This window comes from Balaenoptera borealis (assembly GCF_965194805.1).
Source record: "Balaenoptera borealis genome assembly, chromosome: 5".
NCBI classification, from domain to species: domain Eukaryota; kingdom Metazoa; phylum Chordata; class Mammalia; order Artiodactyla; family Balaenopteridae; genus Balaenoptera; species Balaenoptera borealis.
Window position 1 is genome coordinate 50242841 of NC_138862.1, and position 17823 is coordinate 50260663.

General features: G+C 38.4%; 1 pseudogene across 1 annotated transcript in view; it reads left to right on the forward strand.

Annotated features, from left to right (window-relative positions):
* LOC309628819 (elongin-B pseudogene) overlaps positions 1–17247 on the forward strand; it is a 59139-nt pseudogene extending 41892 nt beyond the window's left edge. Inside the window, exon 2 of the transcript XR_014249479.1 lies at positions 280–17247. The product of XR_014249479.1 is annotated as an elongin-B pseudogene (transcript). The remainder of the gene's footprint in view (positions 1–279) is intronic.
* Positions 17248–17823: the final 576 nt, after the last annotated feature.

Below are 17823 nucleotides of genomic sequence, written 5' to 3' on the forward strand. Positions count from 1 at the left end.
TGCACTACTCATGTCCACTTATATACACTTTTTTTTTTTCAGTAAATATGTATTATAGTACTACATGATCTGTGGTTTGTTGAATCAACAGATGTGAAACTGTGTTTACAGGGAGGGCTGACTGTAACGTTATAAATGGATTTCCAAATTTATGAAGGATCAGTGCCCCAACCCCCACATTGGTCAAGGGTCAACCCTGCGTGTATGTGTGTGTGTGTGTGTGTGTGTGTGTGTATACCAATACTTATATATGTATATATATGTTCTTTTTCTCTGGAGAACCCTGACTAATACACTGTGACCTTGAGAAAATCAACACAGCTTTTTTGAACCCTGGTTTTCCTTATCTGTGTAGTGAAAGAATTGGACAACATAAGGCCATTGTAGCTTCAAGGTACAATCTGGCTCAAATTTATAATTTATATGACAATTCTGGGCTCCTTCAGAAGAGAAATTTTTGTCTCATTATCTGTGGAAGTAAAGAGAATATATTTGTTTTCTTTCATCTCTCCATTTGTTAGAGGCCTTTAAAATATTCCTATGTCTCCCTCCTTGATGTTCTGTTTTAATCTAGGCTACTCTGTGGACAGAGCAACGTTATCAGTTGGGGAACCATGATTGGCTATACTCACCTCTCTCTAAGCTGGTCTGCTAAAGGAGAGGCATTTTCTCAAATAGAATGGCTAACAATATGTTAGTTATCTTGGAAAAAAACATCAAGTTTATACAAATGTCATGGTGCTCAGTGAAAGAAGCACTGAGAGTACCACCTTGCTGGGGTAGGCGGGTTTTCTGGTATTACTTGCGTGGTTGTGAACATAAGTTCTCCCTGGTGCGGACTACCCAAGCCAGCCTGACGTTGTTTCTCCTCAGGGTCGGTAGTTGTAGAGTGCAGTGGAACAGTCAGTTCCTTGGTTGTCCTCCAAGGTGAGCAGGGTCATTTTTAAACAGCTTTGCCATCAGACAGCCTCATATTTTACTCCAGGTCCTGACCTCACAAATCTTGAGGCTGGCGCTGAAGTCAGTGAGTCCTCGGCAGCCCCATTCCCCACGGCAACTTCTCTCCTCTGACAAACAGTGCCTCATTACGGCTCTGCCAACCCACACAGGTTTTCAGGGAGCAGAACTGCAATTAGTCAGTGCAGCCATAATTCAACTGTAATACAGTATTTGCTTTCACCAAGCATCCTGTTTCTCAGTCCAAATTGAGCACCCACGAAAGGAAAACTACCCTTGAAAGTTTGGCCCTTCATATTAAATCACAGAGCTGACTTTGAGCTTCGTCAAATGATGGTCATAGGAGAGGGTGAGATTACACAGTCATTTGCTTATTAGCATTTCATTTAAAACATTACCATATTAAATTGACATAATTCTTCTCAGGGTATAAATATTTATATTTTCCAAACTCCCATTATGTTCCTTGCCCCCATTTTATTCTTCACACAAGAAAAAAATGAACATGAGCCACAGAAGTGTCTGTTAATCTCACTTAAGGCAAGGAGGAGCCTGAAGAGGAATATTTCCTTCTTAGGATGCCAGATGTCCTAAGAAAGAAATATCTCCAAAATAAAACTTTTATACCCGCTCCTGTTTTCTTAAGTGACAGGGATGTTTCCAACTAAAGTTATATTTGGCATATAATTTCAAGTAAATGAGCTAAATAACGGTGTTTGCAGATAGATACCTGTTAATGTGTAATAGGTTACTTGAAGATATTTACTATCAGGGCAGAACCCTTTTGGGGTATGCCCTGTTGATTCTAGTCTGCTCCCAATATGTCATTGACATCTCTAGGTCACCAACAGGAAGATAGACGCTCCATGGAAACAATTCTAGGAAAGGAATTAAAAGGTCTAATTTCCATTTCTGCTTCTGCTTCTAGGACTATGGACCAGTAGAACACTAAGGAACCTGTCTATATGGATGGGGCATCGTATGGACCATCTCAGAAAGATTAATTGATGCTTCAAGTCCTCTGAAGTTAGTGGCCAGAGATTGGACCAGAAGGATGGAGGTAAATAATTTGCTTGTCTGGTTCTTGATTTCCCTGACCTCGTGGTCATTCTCTCGTGGTTGACACCTGCATCACTAGTGCTGAGCAGCAACTAAAAGTTGAAGATTTATGAAGAAAACACTTTATAGCCTGTGAAGCATTTTACAGAATCCTGGGTAGTTGAGGCATGTGGCATTCCACAGCTAATGCTATGAGGTTTTTTTTTTCCTGTTTCCTTTGTGCATGCGGCTGTGTAATCAATAGGACTGAGCCCTGTGGTGACCCATGGGATAATTATAAGTATAGCAATGCTTGTCTTTGGTCTCTCTGACAGAAAAAAAATATGGAGAGGTATGGTTATTGTGCCATATTAAAGTTTAGTTGTATACCAATGGTCCAGGAGAAAATTGCCAACATCTGTTGAGTAGGGCTTTGCCTGAAGGTGTGATCATTCTTGTTATGAATCCACTGGAGAATCTACTACTCTTAGAATGAAGACAAAAACTCAGAGGGTACACCGTAGGTGGGCTGCAGAATCTGAATCTGTCTTTCTGGGTCTTGATCATAAATATATCATATATATATATTATGAAAAATTATAGATGTGTTATATGCCTGTGTTTACTTTATGTGGAGGCCTTATTTCCCTCCAAATTTTTCCAAAACGACTGAAGTATTCTTTAAAATGCAGTTCTTATGTCAATCATCTATGATACTTTCTTTACCATAGCCTTCTGTGTATTTCTTCTTTATAAAACTCTCTTCCTTTCAGTCTCCTGCTCTAACCCTCTATCACTTTTACTCAGTACTGTCGCAATCCCTTCTATCTCATTACCTTATTTGTTTTCCTCACTTTCATTACTTCTGCTTCCTTTGTCTCTCCCCAAACAGTGAGCAAGACCTAAACCCCAGGCCTTGCCACTCTCATCAGTCTGCCACTGTCTCACCCCCACAGAGCTCTTTCATGATTTCTCCTTGACCTTCTTTACCAGGCCCATCTCACACCACTCCCTCGTGTGTCCTACACTTTAGGCATTTTGAACATTAGCACTCCTTTGACTCGAACTTGGTCCTTCTCATCTTTGTGCTGTTACACATTCTCTTCCTCTGACAAGAAGGTGGGAATATATTTCTAAAATGCTTAGTAACCTTCATTCTGCCCTTGGAACAAGTTGGAAGAACAGTCTCCATGGCCTACTATGAAGCCTCCTCAGGTTTCCTCTGAATGATTGATTGATCCTTCCATTGCACTTTTGATATAGAATTGATTTTATTGTGTTGCAAACACAATAGGTGTCTGTCTTTCTAGTGATGTATCTTTTTCATCTCTCTGTCTTTCCATCCCAGTGTTTCACAGTATCTAACATATAAGAAGAAGTCGATCATACTGAATTGACTGGCTGAATTATTTAATTCTTGTTTTCTTTTCCCAACTATTAACTCTATGTAGGCAGCTATTACATATTTCTCTCTAATTCTTTGGCTATATAATCACATTTCATATTGCCTCCTAGAATCTATACTGTGAATCCTGTGGTCACCTTAATAGTAACATTCCTATAATCATACTTATTGCCTTTCCCTCTCAAATTTCTTTATCTCTTTCAGTGAAGCCATCATTATCCCAGTTACCAAAACTAACCTTTGTCCCTTTCATCCATCCACATCAGCCAATCTTAGATATCAGGCATTTTTTTTTCTTTCAATATTTCTCTACGGTTTATTTTAGTATATTCTTACTGCCACCTTCCTAGCCCAGACCTTTCTCTCCTTGTGTCTGAATCATCACCTTGTTATTTTATGTTTCCTGAGTTTATCTGTTTCCCTTTCTAATCCCTCCTACTCTCATCACCAGGCTAATCTTCCCCAAACTACTCTTTCACAGTGTTGCTGTGATACTTCCAGAAATGCTGTTTGCTGTCAAATCAGATCTACTCTTCTGCCTGGTTCTCACTGCCTTCCCCAACCCAAACCCCACTCTACCCTTCCCACTTTACTTCCCACTACTAAGTAGCACCCACCCTCATTTCTAATTATCTCCTTTCCTCATTGATTCTAGCTCAAACAAACGCTGGTCCAATCCCAACTGCAAAGTCCATCTGTCTGGACCTTCTCCTTCTCGCCCCTTTCCCTTCTCATACATCAGAATCCTCCCTTTCTTCCAGGCTGTGTCACAGTTTTAATCCTCCATCATTGTTCTTTGAACTTAATCCCATCCACTCTACTCTCTCCTTTGAACTCTGATTGCAGATGTATTGTCAGAGCCACTTTTCACTAATCACTTCCATTTGTGCTTTACTAACAGATATGCTTTTTGAAGTTAGAAACTATGGCTTATAGTCCTTGGTTGTCCTCACAGTGTCACAATGTCCAGCACAGTGCTGACCATGTAGTAGGTGCTCCAATATAAGTAGGTGAATTGTATGAACTTGTAGTGGACATTTTCTGGGTAATCACCTATGGGCCAGTGGAATGGTATTTTCTTAGGAAAACTCAGGGTGGCAAGGAAAAAAAAAGAGGCTTCTCAATGTCTCCAATTTCCAGGTGAGGTGTTTCCTACTTTGGTTCTGGATATTGGAAAATACTTATACTAACTAGCATTTTTATGGAATTTAACTGCTTATAAAGTACTTTCATTGATGTTTACTTATTCATAATTTTATAACTTCCTCCAGGATTGCTATGTACTTTGAGGCTGGAGGTACAGTGTGTGAAGATGGAATAAATGGAGGAAGTAGGGGGTGAGGAATTTGGGTTTACAAAAATATTTGATAGCAGATTGCACCTTTTATTGGCCCTAAGAAGTGTTGATAAATATGAAATATGTGTGTGTGTGTGTGTATGTGTATATATATATATATATATATACACACACACACACACAAGAAAGAGTTTGCTTCTTTAATGTTTAAGCGAAAAAGAGAATTCCAGATATACAGATATATAAGGAATAAATATCAATATTGGTCAGCCCTCAGGAACCAGTGATAGCAAAAGACTGAAGATCCAATAATCAGGACATACTACAGAGGGATTTTGAACTTCTCTTCCTCAAGCCAGCTTGAATGGTTTAATAGTTTTCTGTTACAAGAATGGGGCAGATGACACAAAATTTCAGAGTGAAAGACAACAAAAATGAAAGCAAGAGGAAAGTAACATTGGAAATGAAAAAATGTGTCAGTGAAAAATTGGAGAGCTGAAACTTTTGCACCAGAATGTGGATGCTTATTTTTAAGATTATATCGCCACCTAGTAAATCAGCATAGAAATACATCCACAGCTAACGGCAGCATCAGCATGGTGTTGAGCCCTAATCCTCTGGTTAGCAGTTCCAGGCGGACACCTTTATAAACATCTGCACACACAACAGGACAAACACACAACCTACACCAGCATCTCGAGTTCTCAGTGCTCAGCCCCCACTCACATTCTCCTGCTCCTCTGGAGTTACGGAGTGGAGAATCAATAGCACACATTTTAGATATGAAAATGTGTCAAGAATTTCTCTCAATCTGTTATGCATCCTTGGAAAATGATTAAACAGTGCATATTATCATTTGCTTGTTCTAAATAATTTAACTCTGGGCTGTTAATTAGTGAAAACATTTTACATTTTTTACTTTCATTTCTGCCTAATAAAAGAAGTGGTCTGATCATGATTTTTTTTTTTTTTTTTTTTTTTTTTAATGAGGAAGCATTGGAATTGTGGAATTAAAAACACTAAACAGAGAACCCTACTTTTTGGTTGTTAAAGCCACATCTTCGGTTTTTCCATATCTTGTTTCTTCTGCAGTGGTTTTTGGCACTGAATGCTTGATCACTCACCTTGGTTTTGTTTTTATAAGGAGATCCTTAGCTTGATAAAATATTTCACGGGTTTTAAGGCTTGGTGTCTACAGACAATTGGTTACCAGAGGTGGCATCCTGGCTATATAGACTCCTTGCTAGTCTCAATTTTTCCATCTGTGAGATGGGGACAAAAATAGTACATACAGCACTGGGCTTTTAGGAGGAATAAACTAAGCAGAAGTGCTCAAAAATGTTAGCTATTATATTAACAACAAAAATACATTGATTAAGAATGGTAGAAACAAAGAATAGAAACTAATTTCATCTTGCCACCCACAATAGTTCAAAACGCTTTAGCCAGACAAATAGACACAGAGAGAGGAGGAGTATATTCTGAGGCCAGAAAACCTTCCATTAAAAAAAATCTAAATGATTAAAAAAATACTAAAGTTTTTAATAATTATAAAATTGATTGCATTCAAGTGCTTAAAAGACCTTCAAAATTCACCTCCATTCTTTTTTCTATATGTTCTTCCTTCCTTTTAGAAACCTATCCTCGCTTCAGCCTTCCAAATATATCTCCCCTTCATTTTAACGACTACTTAGAATATTTTGACTGAAGGAATTAACCAAGAGTTTAGGGTAGAAAGTAGAGGAGGGGAGATTTCTGTTGTGGAAGCCTTTCCCATGGGGCAGTCAGTCATAGAACTGTCAATTTAACTTCAGGCATGGGAGAGTATGCCATCTGTCTTCTTTTTCTTTTAAAGATTTTTTTTTGATGTGGACCATTTTTAAAGTCTTTATTGAATTTGTTACAATATTGCTTCTGTTTTATGTTTTGGTTTTTTTGGCCCCGAGGCATATGGGATCTTAGCTCCCCAACCAGGGATCAAACCCACACCCCCTGCATTGGAAGGCGAGGTCTTAACCACTGGACTGCCAAGGAAGTCCCTGCCATTTGTCTTCTAATGGCTATTTTTCTTTTTTCCTTAAGTTAACAGAACTTTTGGCTGGCACATAACCACAGAGCTAAACATGTCTAGTTTCCTCCTGAAGTAAGTGTGGCCTTTGGACTTGTGATATGTGTAGCATCTGGGTCATACCCTTATGAAGAATGTGTGTGCCCTCCTCCCTTGCTTCTTTTTCCTTTGCTACTAACTGGGATGTGGATATGATGGTGGGACTAGAGCAGCCATTTTGGCCAAGGGGTGGAAGTTAAGTTTAAAGAGGAGCAGAGCAGCAACAAGGTAAAAACAGCGTGGCTTCCCAGCACTGCTGATGTGCCCTGAGTCCTTGGAATGCCTATGCAGACTTGTAGATGAGAGAGAAACCAATTTCTGTCTTACTTTAGCTTATATATTTTTGAGTCTCTTTGCTATAGCAGTCTAAGCTGTATTAGACTGCTAATAAATTCTAACAGTCTCAAGAGTAACAAGCTATAAATATAAATGTAAAATTACAGATTTTAAGTATGAAGAATGCACCCTGCAAGGCACTACTTCCCAAAGACTGGTCCTTTGAGGATGTTGAACTAGAAAGGACTTTTCATGTATGCCAAGAAAAAAGTTCTCTTCTTAATAGTTGGTAGGAGAATTCTATTGTGTGGGGCTAGGGAGGAGGAGGGTCCTGCTTTCTTAAAAAGAAGCTGTGAAGGAATTAATTCAGAAGTGTGGCTTGGCTGACACCCAAGTTTCATGCCCAACAGAGAAACAACTATGCATAAAAAGGAGGGGAAAAGGAGTGGCTATATCTGAGCACTGAGTATAGAGAATCACAGAAAAGGCCATGGTGGATGGAACATAGAAGGCATTCAGGAGAAGATAAAAAATATTAATTGGGGTTTATTAAGATATTTGCTACCTGGATTACAAAGTAGTTATCCATCTCCTCTAATAATAGCTAACTATTATTGAATGCTTCCTATGTGCTGGACATTTTTCTAAGGGTTTTACATCTATAAAATATGTAATCCTTACAAAAACTCTCTGAGGCAGGTGATATTATTATTTTGGTTTTCCAGATAAATAAACTGAAGCATAGAGGGGTCAATTAATTGGCAGAAGTTGCACTTGATAGCAATGTTTGGCATTTGAACTCAAGCATTTTGCTCTAACCAATATGCTCTACTATCTTTTTTAAATGCTTACTCAATTCTTTATTGTTAACCATTATTTTCAGACAAGTAGAATTTGGTTACATAGGAGCTGGAGAGAGAGGGCATAACTGGACACAGCGTTATATTTAGTTAATCAATACACATTAGCATACTAAAGACTTCCCAGTAAATAAAACTGCTTAACTCTGTTTAATTCAGAAGTTCCCAAGTGTACTTTATCACAGAACTAATGTTTTAAGCACTGCCTATTTACACCCCAAGAAGCTAGTGTCACACTGAACATACTTTTTTGAAATTCTAGGGGAGAAAAATACATTGACCTGGGGGTCAGGAGACCTACAACATGGTCCTGATTTGGTGAACTTATTTGTTCATGTGGCTTTGAGCAAGTCACTGAAGATTTCTGGGCTTAGATTTCTTGATTTAGTAAAATAGGGGCCTTGGTCTTGGTGAAGAGATGACCAGTGACATCTGATCTTAAGAACCAAGCTTGTATTTGGAAAATGCAAAGCACAGATGCAGCTATGAAAAAGTCAGGTAATTAAGTCAAATTTTAGGTGGAAAGGGCAGAAGTAGAACCAGGGAGATTTTCCCTTAAGCATTTGAGTATTGGCACCAAAGAATATATATGGAGATGCTGCATAAATATTTGGGTTCCACATTTAGGCTTCATATACATGGGAATGTCACTGATTTCCATGTTACCTGAGATCCCACTACATTTCCTATCAGTATCTTTCTCCAACTTGTGACCCAGAACATCCAACCAGTTATTTTATATTTATCTTGTTCATGTAGGACCTTGACAAAACAGGAAAGGAATGAATCAAACAGAATTGACAGTTGATCCTTGGCCAGGTGTACAGGGTAGAGGAAGATATTCCAGCAGAGGAAGTAGCATATGTGAAGGTTTGAGTGAAGGGGACAGTGAGGTGGGTTCAATAATGAGTAGTGCAGTGTGTGAGTTCAGGGGATTGTAGGTGTGAGAGTCAGTGAAGAAGGAGAATTACATGGAGAAGTAGCTGGAAATATAAGCTGAGTCAGGGTGGTGGAGTTTGTTCCATGTATTGTATTGAGACTGCCTCTCGGCATAGATTCAAATTTTAGATCCATCTCAATAGAAGTTTCCAACAACTAAACACAAAATAAAACTCCCTTCATGCTGATCAGATTCCATATCTTTTACTTTATCTTTTTTAGAAAAATGAAGATAGAAGTTAAGATACAGTTAATCTTCCAGTTTTGTTCTATTTGAATAATTCAATCATCGTGATGCTGAGATGGGATATATCATGAATTTTCAGATGTTTGTTTATTTAGATGGAAATAACTTCCCCTCCTTCTATAATATAACTTCTACAATGAGTTCCTCATGATGTGGGATGTCTTATAGATAGGTGTACTACCTATGATGATGTCCTGTTGGGGCTACTGTAACTAAATTCATCTCCTAGTGAGACCAGAATAAGAGAGATTTGTGTATTAAATATAATGGATACTATTGCTGGGGACCACTGATTAAGGTAGGTTTAGTCAATGCAGAGGAAACCTTGACTTACAAGAAACAAAACACACTCCTCTTCCTGGTTTCGGTTACCAGTTCATTCTCATTCATTTCCGCCCGCTCCTTCCTTACCTCAAAGTCCCACTCATCTACTCTCTCCTCACTCTGGATCCCCAACTGCTCCCCTTACATTCCTGCCCTTTCATGCTAAGCTTTTAAAGATGCTGTTTTCTCTACCTGGTCCAGGTAGGGGCTTACCTTTGGCTGTTTTAATAGTGCTTTGATACAGTTTAAGTAATTCTCGACATCAATTCCTTACTGTCAATAGGATCAGCTATTATTAGTCTTGCAGTTTGATTGGTGGAGGAAAAGGAATTGGAAAAAAGGAGAGGAATTGGGAGGGGGTGGGGAAAAGAGGCTTCTCCCTCAACTTCTCTTTTCAGAGGTAACTTCTGTAATCCACATTCATAACTGGCAATTTAGAGGAGAAATATCCCTCATTAAAATGCACCTGGAGAAAAAGAAGGAAAGAAGGAAAGGAAGGAGAGAGAGAGAGAGAGAGAGAGAGGGAGGGAGGGAAAGAAAGAGGGGTGAGGGAAAGGAGCAAGGAGGAAGGAACCTACTTTATATCAGGTCCTCTTCTTCTTGAATCAGCACACACGCTTTCATGTAAACCTTGCTATATTCTGTGAGCTTGGAATCACTATTTCCATTTTACTTTGAAGCACAGAAGACTCAAAAAGTAAATAACATTTCCAAGGTTATGCAGCTATTAAGATAATGAAGCTAGAATTTGAAATTCCCTGGCAGTCCAGTGGTTAGGACTCTGCGCTTTCACTGCCAAGGGCCCGGGTTCAATCCCTGGTCAGGGAACTAAGATCCTGCAACCCACGTGGTGCTGCCAAAAAATAAAATAAAATGAAGCTAGAATTTGAATCCAAATTTTAAGACTTAAACTCTACCTTCCTTTCCATTTCAACAACTATCAACAGCTCTGATTACTGCCTTATTACAGATAAAGGTAGGAAGTAAATGGGATGAAGATGTTCTTGAAATGGTAATTTTGGTCTCCTGATTTATAGCCCAGTGTTCTAGCTCTGTTGCATTTGAACTACTGTCTTTTGGATGGGAAGACACTGTCCTACATACTTTGGTTGTGGTCATCAACATTAACCATCTACCAAATGGTCATCTACTGGATTGACTTGGCACATGGCATTACTCATATATTTTTCTTGGAAATGATTGGAAATATATAATTTTTGGCTATCTGGTATAGACCAGGCAGCATGCATTATACATCATTGGGTAATTCTGCATCTTAAAATTATTCTTGGTTAAATACCTTGCTCCCTAGAATATACTGAACTAAACAGAATGTGCTAACCTAGATGGTAAGCTTGGAATTTAATAAGCCATATTCTAAAATCCCTTGATGCTCTGGGTTCTCTGGTTATACTCTTTAGAATTACTGTGATAATGTGTTACAAAATAAAGGTAATGGGAAGGATAAAAGGGGAAGGAGGAGACTTCTATAATGTTGAAGGTGGTTGCACGTATAGTGACTAGTAAGAATAAGCTTGGATGTCCTCTAGCATCAGACAATGACAGTACAAAAAGGAACACTGTAATAGCAACATTTTAAATGAGAAAATAGCTTTGCTTTATCTCACCCTGGTTTATGTAAGGTGTTTCATCCTTCCAGTTGATTGAATATATAAGTTCTTAATAGAATCCTCAATAAAACAACAATAAAAGTAATGGAAATAAGAGTAGGATATAAATGCTTTCAACTCCACTGAAATTCAAGTGGGCATGTGATATGTAAGGGTTAACTTCTTGCCTTTAAATTTTCTAATAAACTTGGTAACAGGCTGTTAAGAGTTTATTAGCTTGATGTTGGTTAATCATCCTTATTGTTTCTGTTCTGGACCACAGTAAAGGCACACAAACCAAATTAACCTGCACATGAGCCCTTTGTAAGAATCTCTTAAAATAATTTATTTAGCTTATTCACGCCCACATTTTTGAGTTCTCTGAATTATAGAATTCTCCAAATGAATCAGTACCTCAACTTGTTTGCCAAAATATAAAGATGAAAAGAAAAATGAGCTCTCTTACAATACCCTCTGGAACTAATTACACTGATCTGACTAGACTGGTTGTTAGATCTGAATTATAGTCATGAATAAGTTGGATCCTAGTTAAAGTTATGTATGGGATGCAAGAGGCAATGTCATACAGGCAAAAAAGCTGTTTTGGAATAAGTGGAAATTAGTACTATAATGCTTTATGAGAAATTGGGCTCCCAGTTAGAAACCTATCTGCTGAGTTGTATAAGAAATTTCAGGCTTAAAAAATTAACCCATCTTCTTTCACTATATATGGGTCCCTTCTAAATGTTCGGCTTAGAGCCACGTTAATTGTTGGGTTTCCAGTAACACGAAGGAAATAATGTATTTTCAAAATTAGCTTATCCTTGTTTATTGTCTTTTACCTGCAAATTTATTTCAGCTTTTATTGACGCTTTTAAACTTTCCTAATAGTTCCCAACATCTAATGTGGATAAGAGACACTGGAGCAAGAAAGATTTTGGTTGGTTAGATAATATAGGAGAGAATTTCCTGGTAGTAGAAAGTGTTAAACATTACAAAATAGATCTGGAGTAAATAATGGAATTTTCTTCTCTAGAGGCTTTTCAATTTAAAGAAGGTTTGTGTCACCCTACAATTCATATATTAAAATCCTAACCTCCAAAGATAATGGTATTAGGAGGTGGGCCCTTTGAAGGTGCTTAAGTCATGAGGTTGGAGTCCTCGTGAGTGGGACTGGTGCCTTATTATAGAGGCTCCAGAGAGATGTCTAGTCCCTTCCACCATGTGAGGACAGAACAAGAAGTTTGTGACCGGGAAGAGAGTCCTCACCCGACCATGCTGGCACCCTGATCTCAGACTTCCAGCCTCTAAAACTGTGAGAACTAAATTTCTTTTGTTTATGAGCCACCCAGTCTGTGGTATTTGGTTATAGCAGCTCCAATGGGCTAAGCAGCTACATTTGAGTTTGGCCTCTAGTGCGCCTGTTTCTTATCCCAGTCCGCCCTTAAACACAGTCATCTGAGTCATTTGGTGAACTGGTTATGAATTTACTATCATAATTGATTTAAAAGATATTTTGGCATCCTGACTATTCAACAACCTTGTTGCAAAACATATCTACTCTCATGGTAGGTGGTTCTTTGAATGGAATGAACTCAAGAGTGGTAGGAAAATTGAATACAAATGATAACAGACATGGTTTTTGGATTTAAGCATTTAAATTCTTCCCTGAAGCACATGCCCTTAGATCAGGACTCTCAGTATCCATTGCTGGGGTTCAGGCAGGTCTAGGCGGAGAGTACTAGCAAAGGCAGTAGAAAGGATCTGAGGAGAGAGGTCTTTGCAGAGAAGAAGCCAGGTCTGAGAAGCTGAACGATATTTTTTTTCCACCCAAAACCCAAACAGCTCTGAAAACAATGATTTTTTCCTGAGTTTCCTGCAAACACATATGGTGGGAAAATCTGAAGGGAATTCATGCATATACTTGACCCTCTTAGAATATTCCTAAGTTTCACTGCAGAATGTTGGAGCCTTGACTACAGGTGTTGCCCCAAAAGCTGTGGGGAGGTTTATGCAATACATGGTGTGGACACTATGGAAATTAAAATTTTAAATTGGAAAAATTCTGAATTCTGAAACACACTTGGATTTTAGGGAAGGGATTGTGGACTTGTGATATTTTGCCATGCAGAGTTTCCACGTTTTTCTACTAACTGATTTGCTTTAGGCCCCAGGTTTGTGGTTTTGAACCTGCTTACTGTCTTATCTCTGACCTGACCTCTTCATTTATGATGAAATCAGTAATTAGTGAAAAGGCTAAATGACGGTATTTATCCTTCTGATTTCTCCTCTGTATATAAAACAGATTAAAGGTAATTTTTGGTTGTTGTTTTTGACCTCCTCTGGTACCTTGAGTTTGGAGAAACAGTAAAAAACAACCCAATTGGTCAGAAAAGGCAAAACAACAAGAGTGATGGGTATGTCTGGAGAACTCGGTGGCACTTGCGGTGTGGATTCACCGTGGAGTGCATGAGGCCAATGACCTCTCTATCACTAAGATTGTTGTCATGGGTGTAACTCACTGAGAACTGAGAAACACCCTCTGCTGTCCAGTATTTCCAAGCCTTTTATTTTTATTTTTAAAAAATTTTTATTTATTTTATTTATTTATTTTTGGCTGCATTGGGTCTTCATTGCTGCACGCAGGCTTTCTCTAGTTGCGGCGAGTGGGGTTTACTCTTCGTTGCAGTGCGCGGGCCTCTCATTGTAGTGTCTTCTCTCGTTGCAGAGCACAGGCTATAGGCACGTGGGCTTCAGTAGTTGTGGCACGTGGGCTCAGTAGTTGTGGCTCACGGGCTGTAAAGTGCAGGCTCAATAGTTGTGGCGCATGGACTTAGTTGCTCCGTGGCATGTGGGATCTTCCCGGACCAGGGCTCGAACCTGTGTCCCCTGCACTGGCAGGCGGATTCTCAACCACTGCGCCACCAGGGAAGCCCTCCAAGCCTTTTATTGCTTGATTTGTTCAGAGGTACATCAGGTAAATGGACTACTTATAATTGTAAGTGTAGTACCAACCATTAAAGCAAATATATTTACAGCCCCTGTAATTATATTTTAGTAAAAGTTATACTGGATGGCTTGACAGGACTCCTCTCTGGGTAGTATGTTTACTTCGATATTTTCTCCAGTGATGCAGAACGGCTTCTAGTCCAAACATTTTCTCCTGATGATACATTTATTTCTGGCATGACCTTCTTCTCTTTCAAGTCCAAAAGAAAAAAACACAATTTATAGAAACATATAGTGACAGATAAATGTAATACACTACAGGAACCTATTGATTTATTGACCAACAGTCACATTTTAAAAGATCTATAGGGGCTTCCCTGGTGGTGCAGTGGTTAAGAATCCGCCTGCAATGCAGGGGACACGGGTTCGAGCCCTGGTCCGGGAAGATCCCACATGCCGCGGAGCATCTAAGCCCATGCACCACAACTACTGAGCCTGTGCTCTAGAGCCCGCAAGCCACAACTACTGATGCCCGCACACCTAGAGCCTGTGCTCTGCAACAAGAGAAGCCACCACAATGAGAAGCCTGCACAGTGGAACGAAGAGCAGCCCCCGTTCGACGCAACTAGAGAAAAAGCCCACGCGCGGCAATGAAGGCCAAACACAGCCCAAAATAAAAATAAATAAATAAAAATAATAAAAAGATCTATAATTCAAAGCTAATGAAAGAGGGAAGGCACAGTAAGTATGATATAAATAAAGTATGTGTTCAGGCATGATGTTTGAATTCTTACCCTGATGTCCTTGTTCTTGGACATTCTTGCACAGATTTTTCTATTGCTTAAGCATTTATGTAGAACAACAGGGCCATAGATGCTATGTAACAGAAATACTGTATTACAGCTTTCTGTTCAATGACAGTGTGAGCTTTCTCTTGGGAGTGTTTTAAAGCTTACTTAATTAGGTCACCTTTGGGCAGATTGAGTTTCGGGCAGATTGAAAGGTATCTAAATTCTTTTAGATCACCTCAGTACCATTTAGTATCCCAGTGTGTTAATTTGCCAAATGGAACACCAGGGAAGAGAATAATTAAGTCAATAAATAAAGAAAATAAGTAAATGCTTACTTATTCTTGAAAACATCCTATATTTGTATACGATCTTTGATTTGTTTTATGGAATATGATATAAAATATTTGATGAAATGAGTTTCATTATAATTTTATAACATTTGTTTTTTTTTTCTTTTTTCAAAATGCATTTCCATGTTTTTCCCCACAAAGTCTTCATAGTTTATAAGGTCACTGGAAGAATTATTTTCTCTTTCTTTTATAACTGCTTATAATGCTTAATATGGTGCTTTGAATAAATTGTGAGTAACTGCATTATGTTGGAACAGTAGACGTCTAGTCCTGTAAAACTCAGGATTCTGGAGTCAAGTTAGAAACAAAAATATAAATTAATATGTCTCATGGAATTTTTTGATCACTTAAAGCAGTGGGATTTAAGTGACGATTCTGGCCTTTCCAATACCTATTTTCCAATGGAAGATTGTCTCTTTTCTTTCAAACATGTAATACAACATGTCTATTAATCTGTGTCACCCAGTTCCTGACAACAGGAATTATGCCCTAGAGTTCTCTAAATACAGGCATTTTTCCCATTCCAAGTAGAATAGACACCTGTAATGGGGTCAATTAAAACCTTTTTATGACATTTTACATATGAATGTTAAGAGAGAGGGATTCTTCCTATTGAATGGTAAGCTGTAAAAAATATATGCTTGGATCAACCAGCATCCATCTGTCCATATAGATTAAATCAGTTTGTTGAAGAAGACAATGAGGCCAACATACAAAGAGCATCAAGAAATGGAGCTGAAATATGAAAAGAGAGCCACTTAACTCCTTGATCTAGCCATACCTGACTTCACTTTTGGACTTCCTAGTTATATGGCTCAGTCCCCCTTTATCTAAACTGGTTTCAGCTAAGTTTAATTCACATGTAACTTAAAGTATCCTGACTCATAGATGTATTAAATTTATTCAATATATTATTTTGACACATATTTTAAATAAAGACGCATGAAAAAATTTTAAAATGATACACATTGATTTTCATTTTTAGCAAATCAAGTAAAGATTTGTAAACCAAATGTTTATAAATTATAAAATTACTTTTAGGACCCTAGGTTTTTTTTCCAATTATTATTAATCATCATCTTGTCATAATTAGTTTGTAAATTCATGAAAACAGAATTTGTTTTGGTAAATGCAGTGTGATTCAGAGTGCTGTCAGTACATGGTCACTTGATAGTTGTTTTAACACTGACAAGCCTGCAGCAAATTTTAGGATACATTAAAAGGTGTTTATCATACCCAGTATCTGATAGATGTAATCACACAAAGGTTTTTCAAGCCAATTCAGAAGATTCATTTTATAGGCACAAGTTATGGTAATTTATCATTAATGTTATCTTCTGGATGCTATAGTTTTGGTTAAAGTAAAGATTTGCAGTTTCACATCTCCCTGTCCATGGTCAGTGTTCATCTAGTATAAATCTAACCTAAGATTAGATTTATACATTTGTTTTTGGTTCAAGGTTTCTTGATCCCGCTGGCAAACACAGATGCTCCTTAACTCCTCTCCACCTGAATGTGCACAGAATATAATTATGATGGGAACTAACATTATCTGAAATACATTCTGTTTATGCTTGTAGACCAAGGTCAGAACAATTAATCTGAAAGATGGTAGCACCATGGATTATGCCAAACAATATTTCCCCCAGGAATGTAATACCATATATCACAAATAGGCAAAATATTCATGCAGATCCTCTGCTGGCCTCTCTGTCAATCCAGGTTTACTGTCACTAAATATGAAGTTTACAAAATAGACTGCAGGGAATACAGATGTTTCTAGTGGTATGTGTTTCTTGCTTATGTTGAAATAACATTGTGATGATGCATTTTATTCAGCTTTATTGAGATATAATTGATATATGTAAGTTTAAGGTGTACAATGTGATGATTTGATACATGTATATATCGTGAAATGATTACCACAATAAGGTTAGTTAACACACTGTGATGGTTAAATTTATGTGTCGATTTGACTAGGCCATGGGTGCCCACCTATTTGGTCAAACATTACTCTGGGTGTTGCTGTGAGGGTGTTTTTGGATGAGATTAACGCTTAAGTAGATAGAATGAGTAAAGCAGACTGCCCTCCATAATGTGGGTGGACTCTTTCCAACCAGTTGAAGTCCTGAATAGAACAAAAAGACTGACCCCTCCCCCCCACCCCGCCACACACATACCCCAGAGTAAGTGAAATTCCTGCTACCTGACTGCTTTTGAACTGGAACATCATTTTTTCCCCCTGACTTTGGACCCAAACTGAAACATTAGCTCTTCCTGGGTCTCAAGCCTGCCAGCCTTTGGACTAGAACTAAATTTTTGGCTCACCTGGGTCTCCTTATTCTATCTATCGGTCTGTTTTTCTACCTATCTACCTACCTACTTACCTACCTACCTATCTCCTATTGGTTCTGTTTCTCTGGATAACCCTGACTAATACAAATATTATATTGATGATCAGTAAAATGGTAATAGTATTCTTTGCTCTGCCTATCTGACGAAGAGTCTGGGGATGTCCCAGGTCCATTGTAAACATCCAGAATGGCAGGTATAATGATATTGAATAGTATCATATTTAGTGTCCCCTCCCCCCAGTTGCCCAGAGCAATTTGTGACATTGAGATGACACTCTTGGACCATTAAGATTCTCTAGGTAAAGTCTGGCTCTCTCGG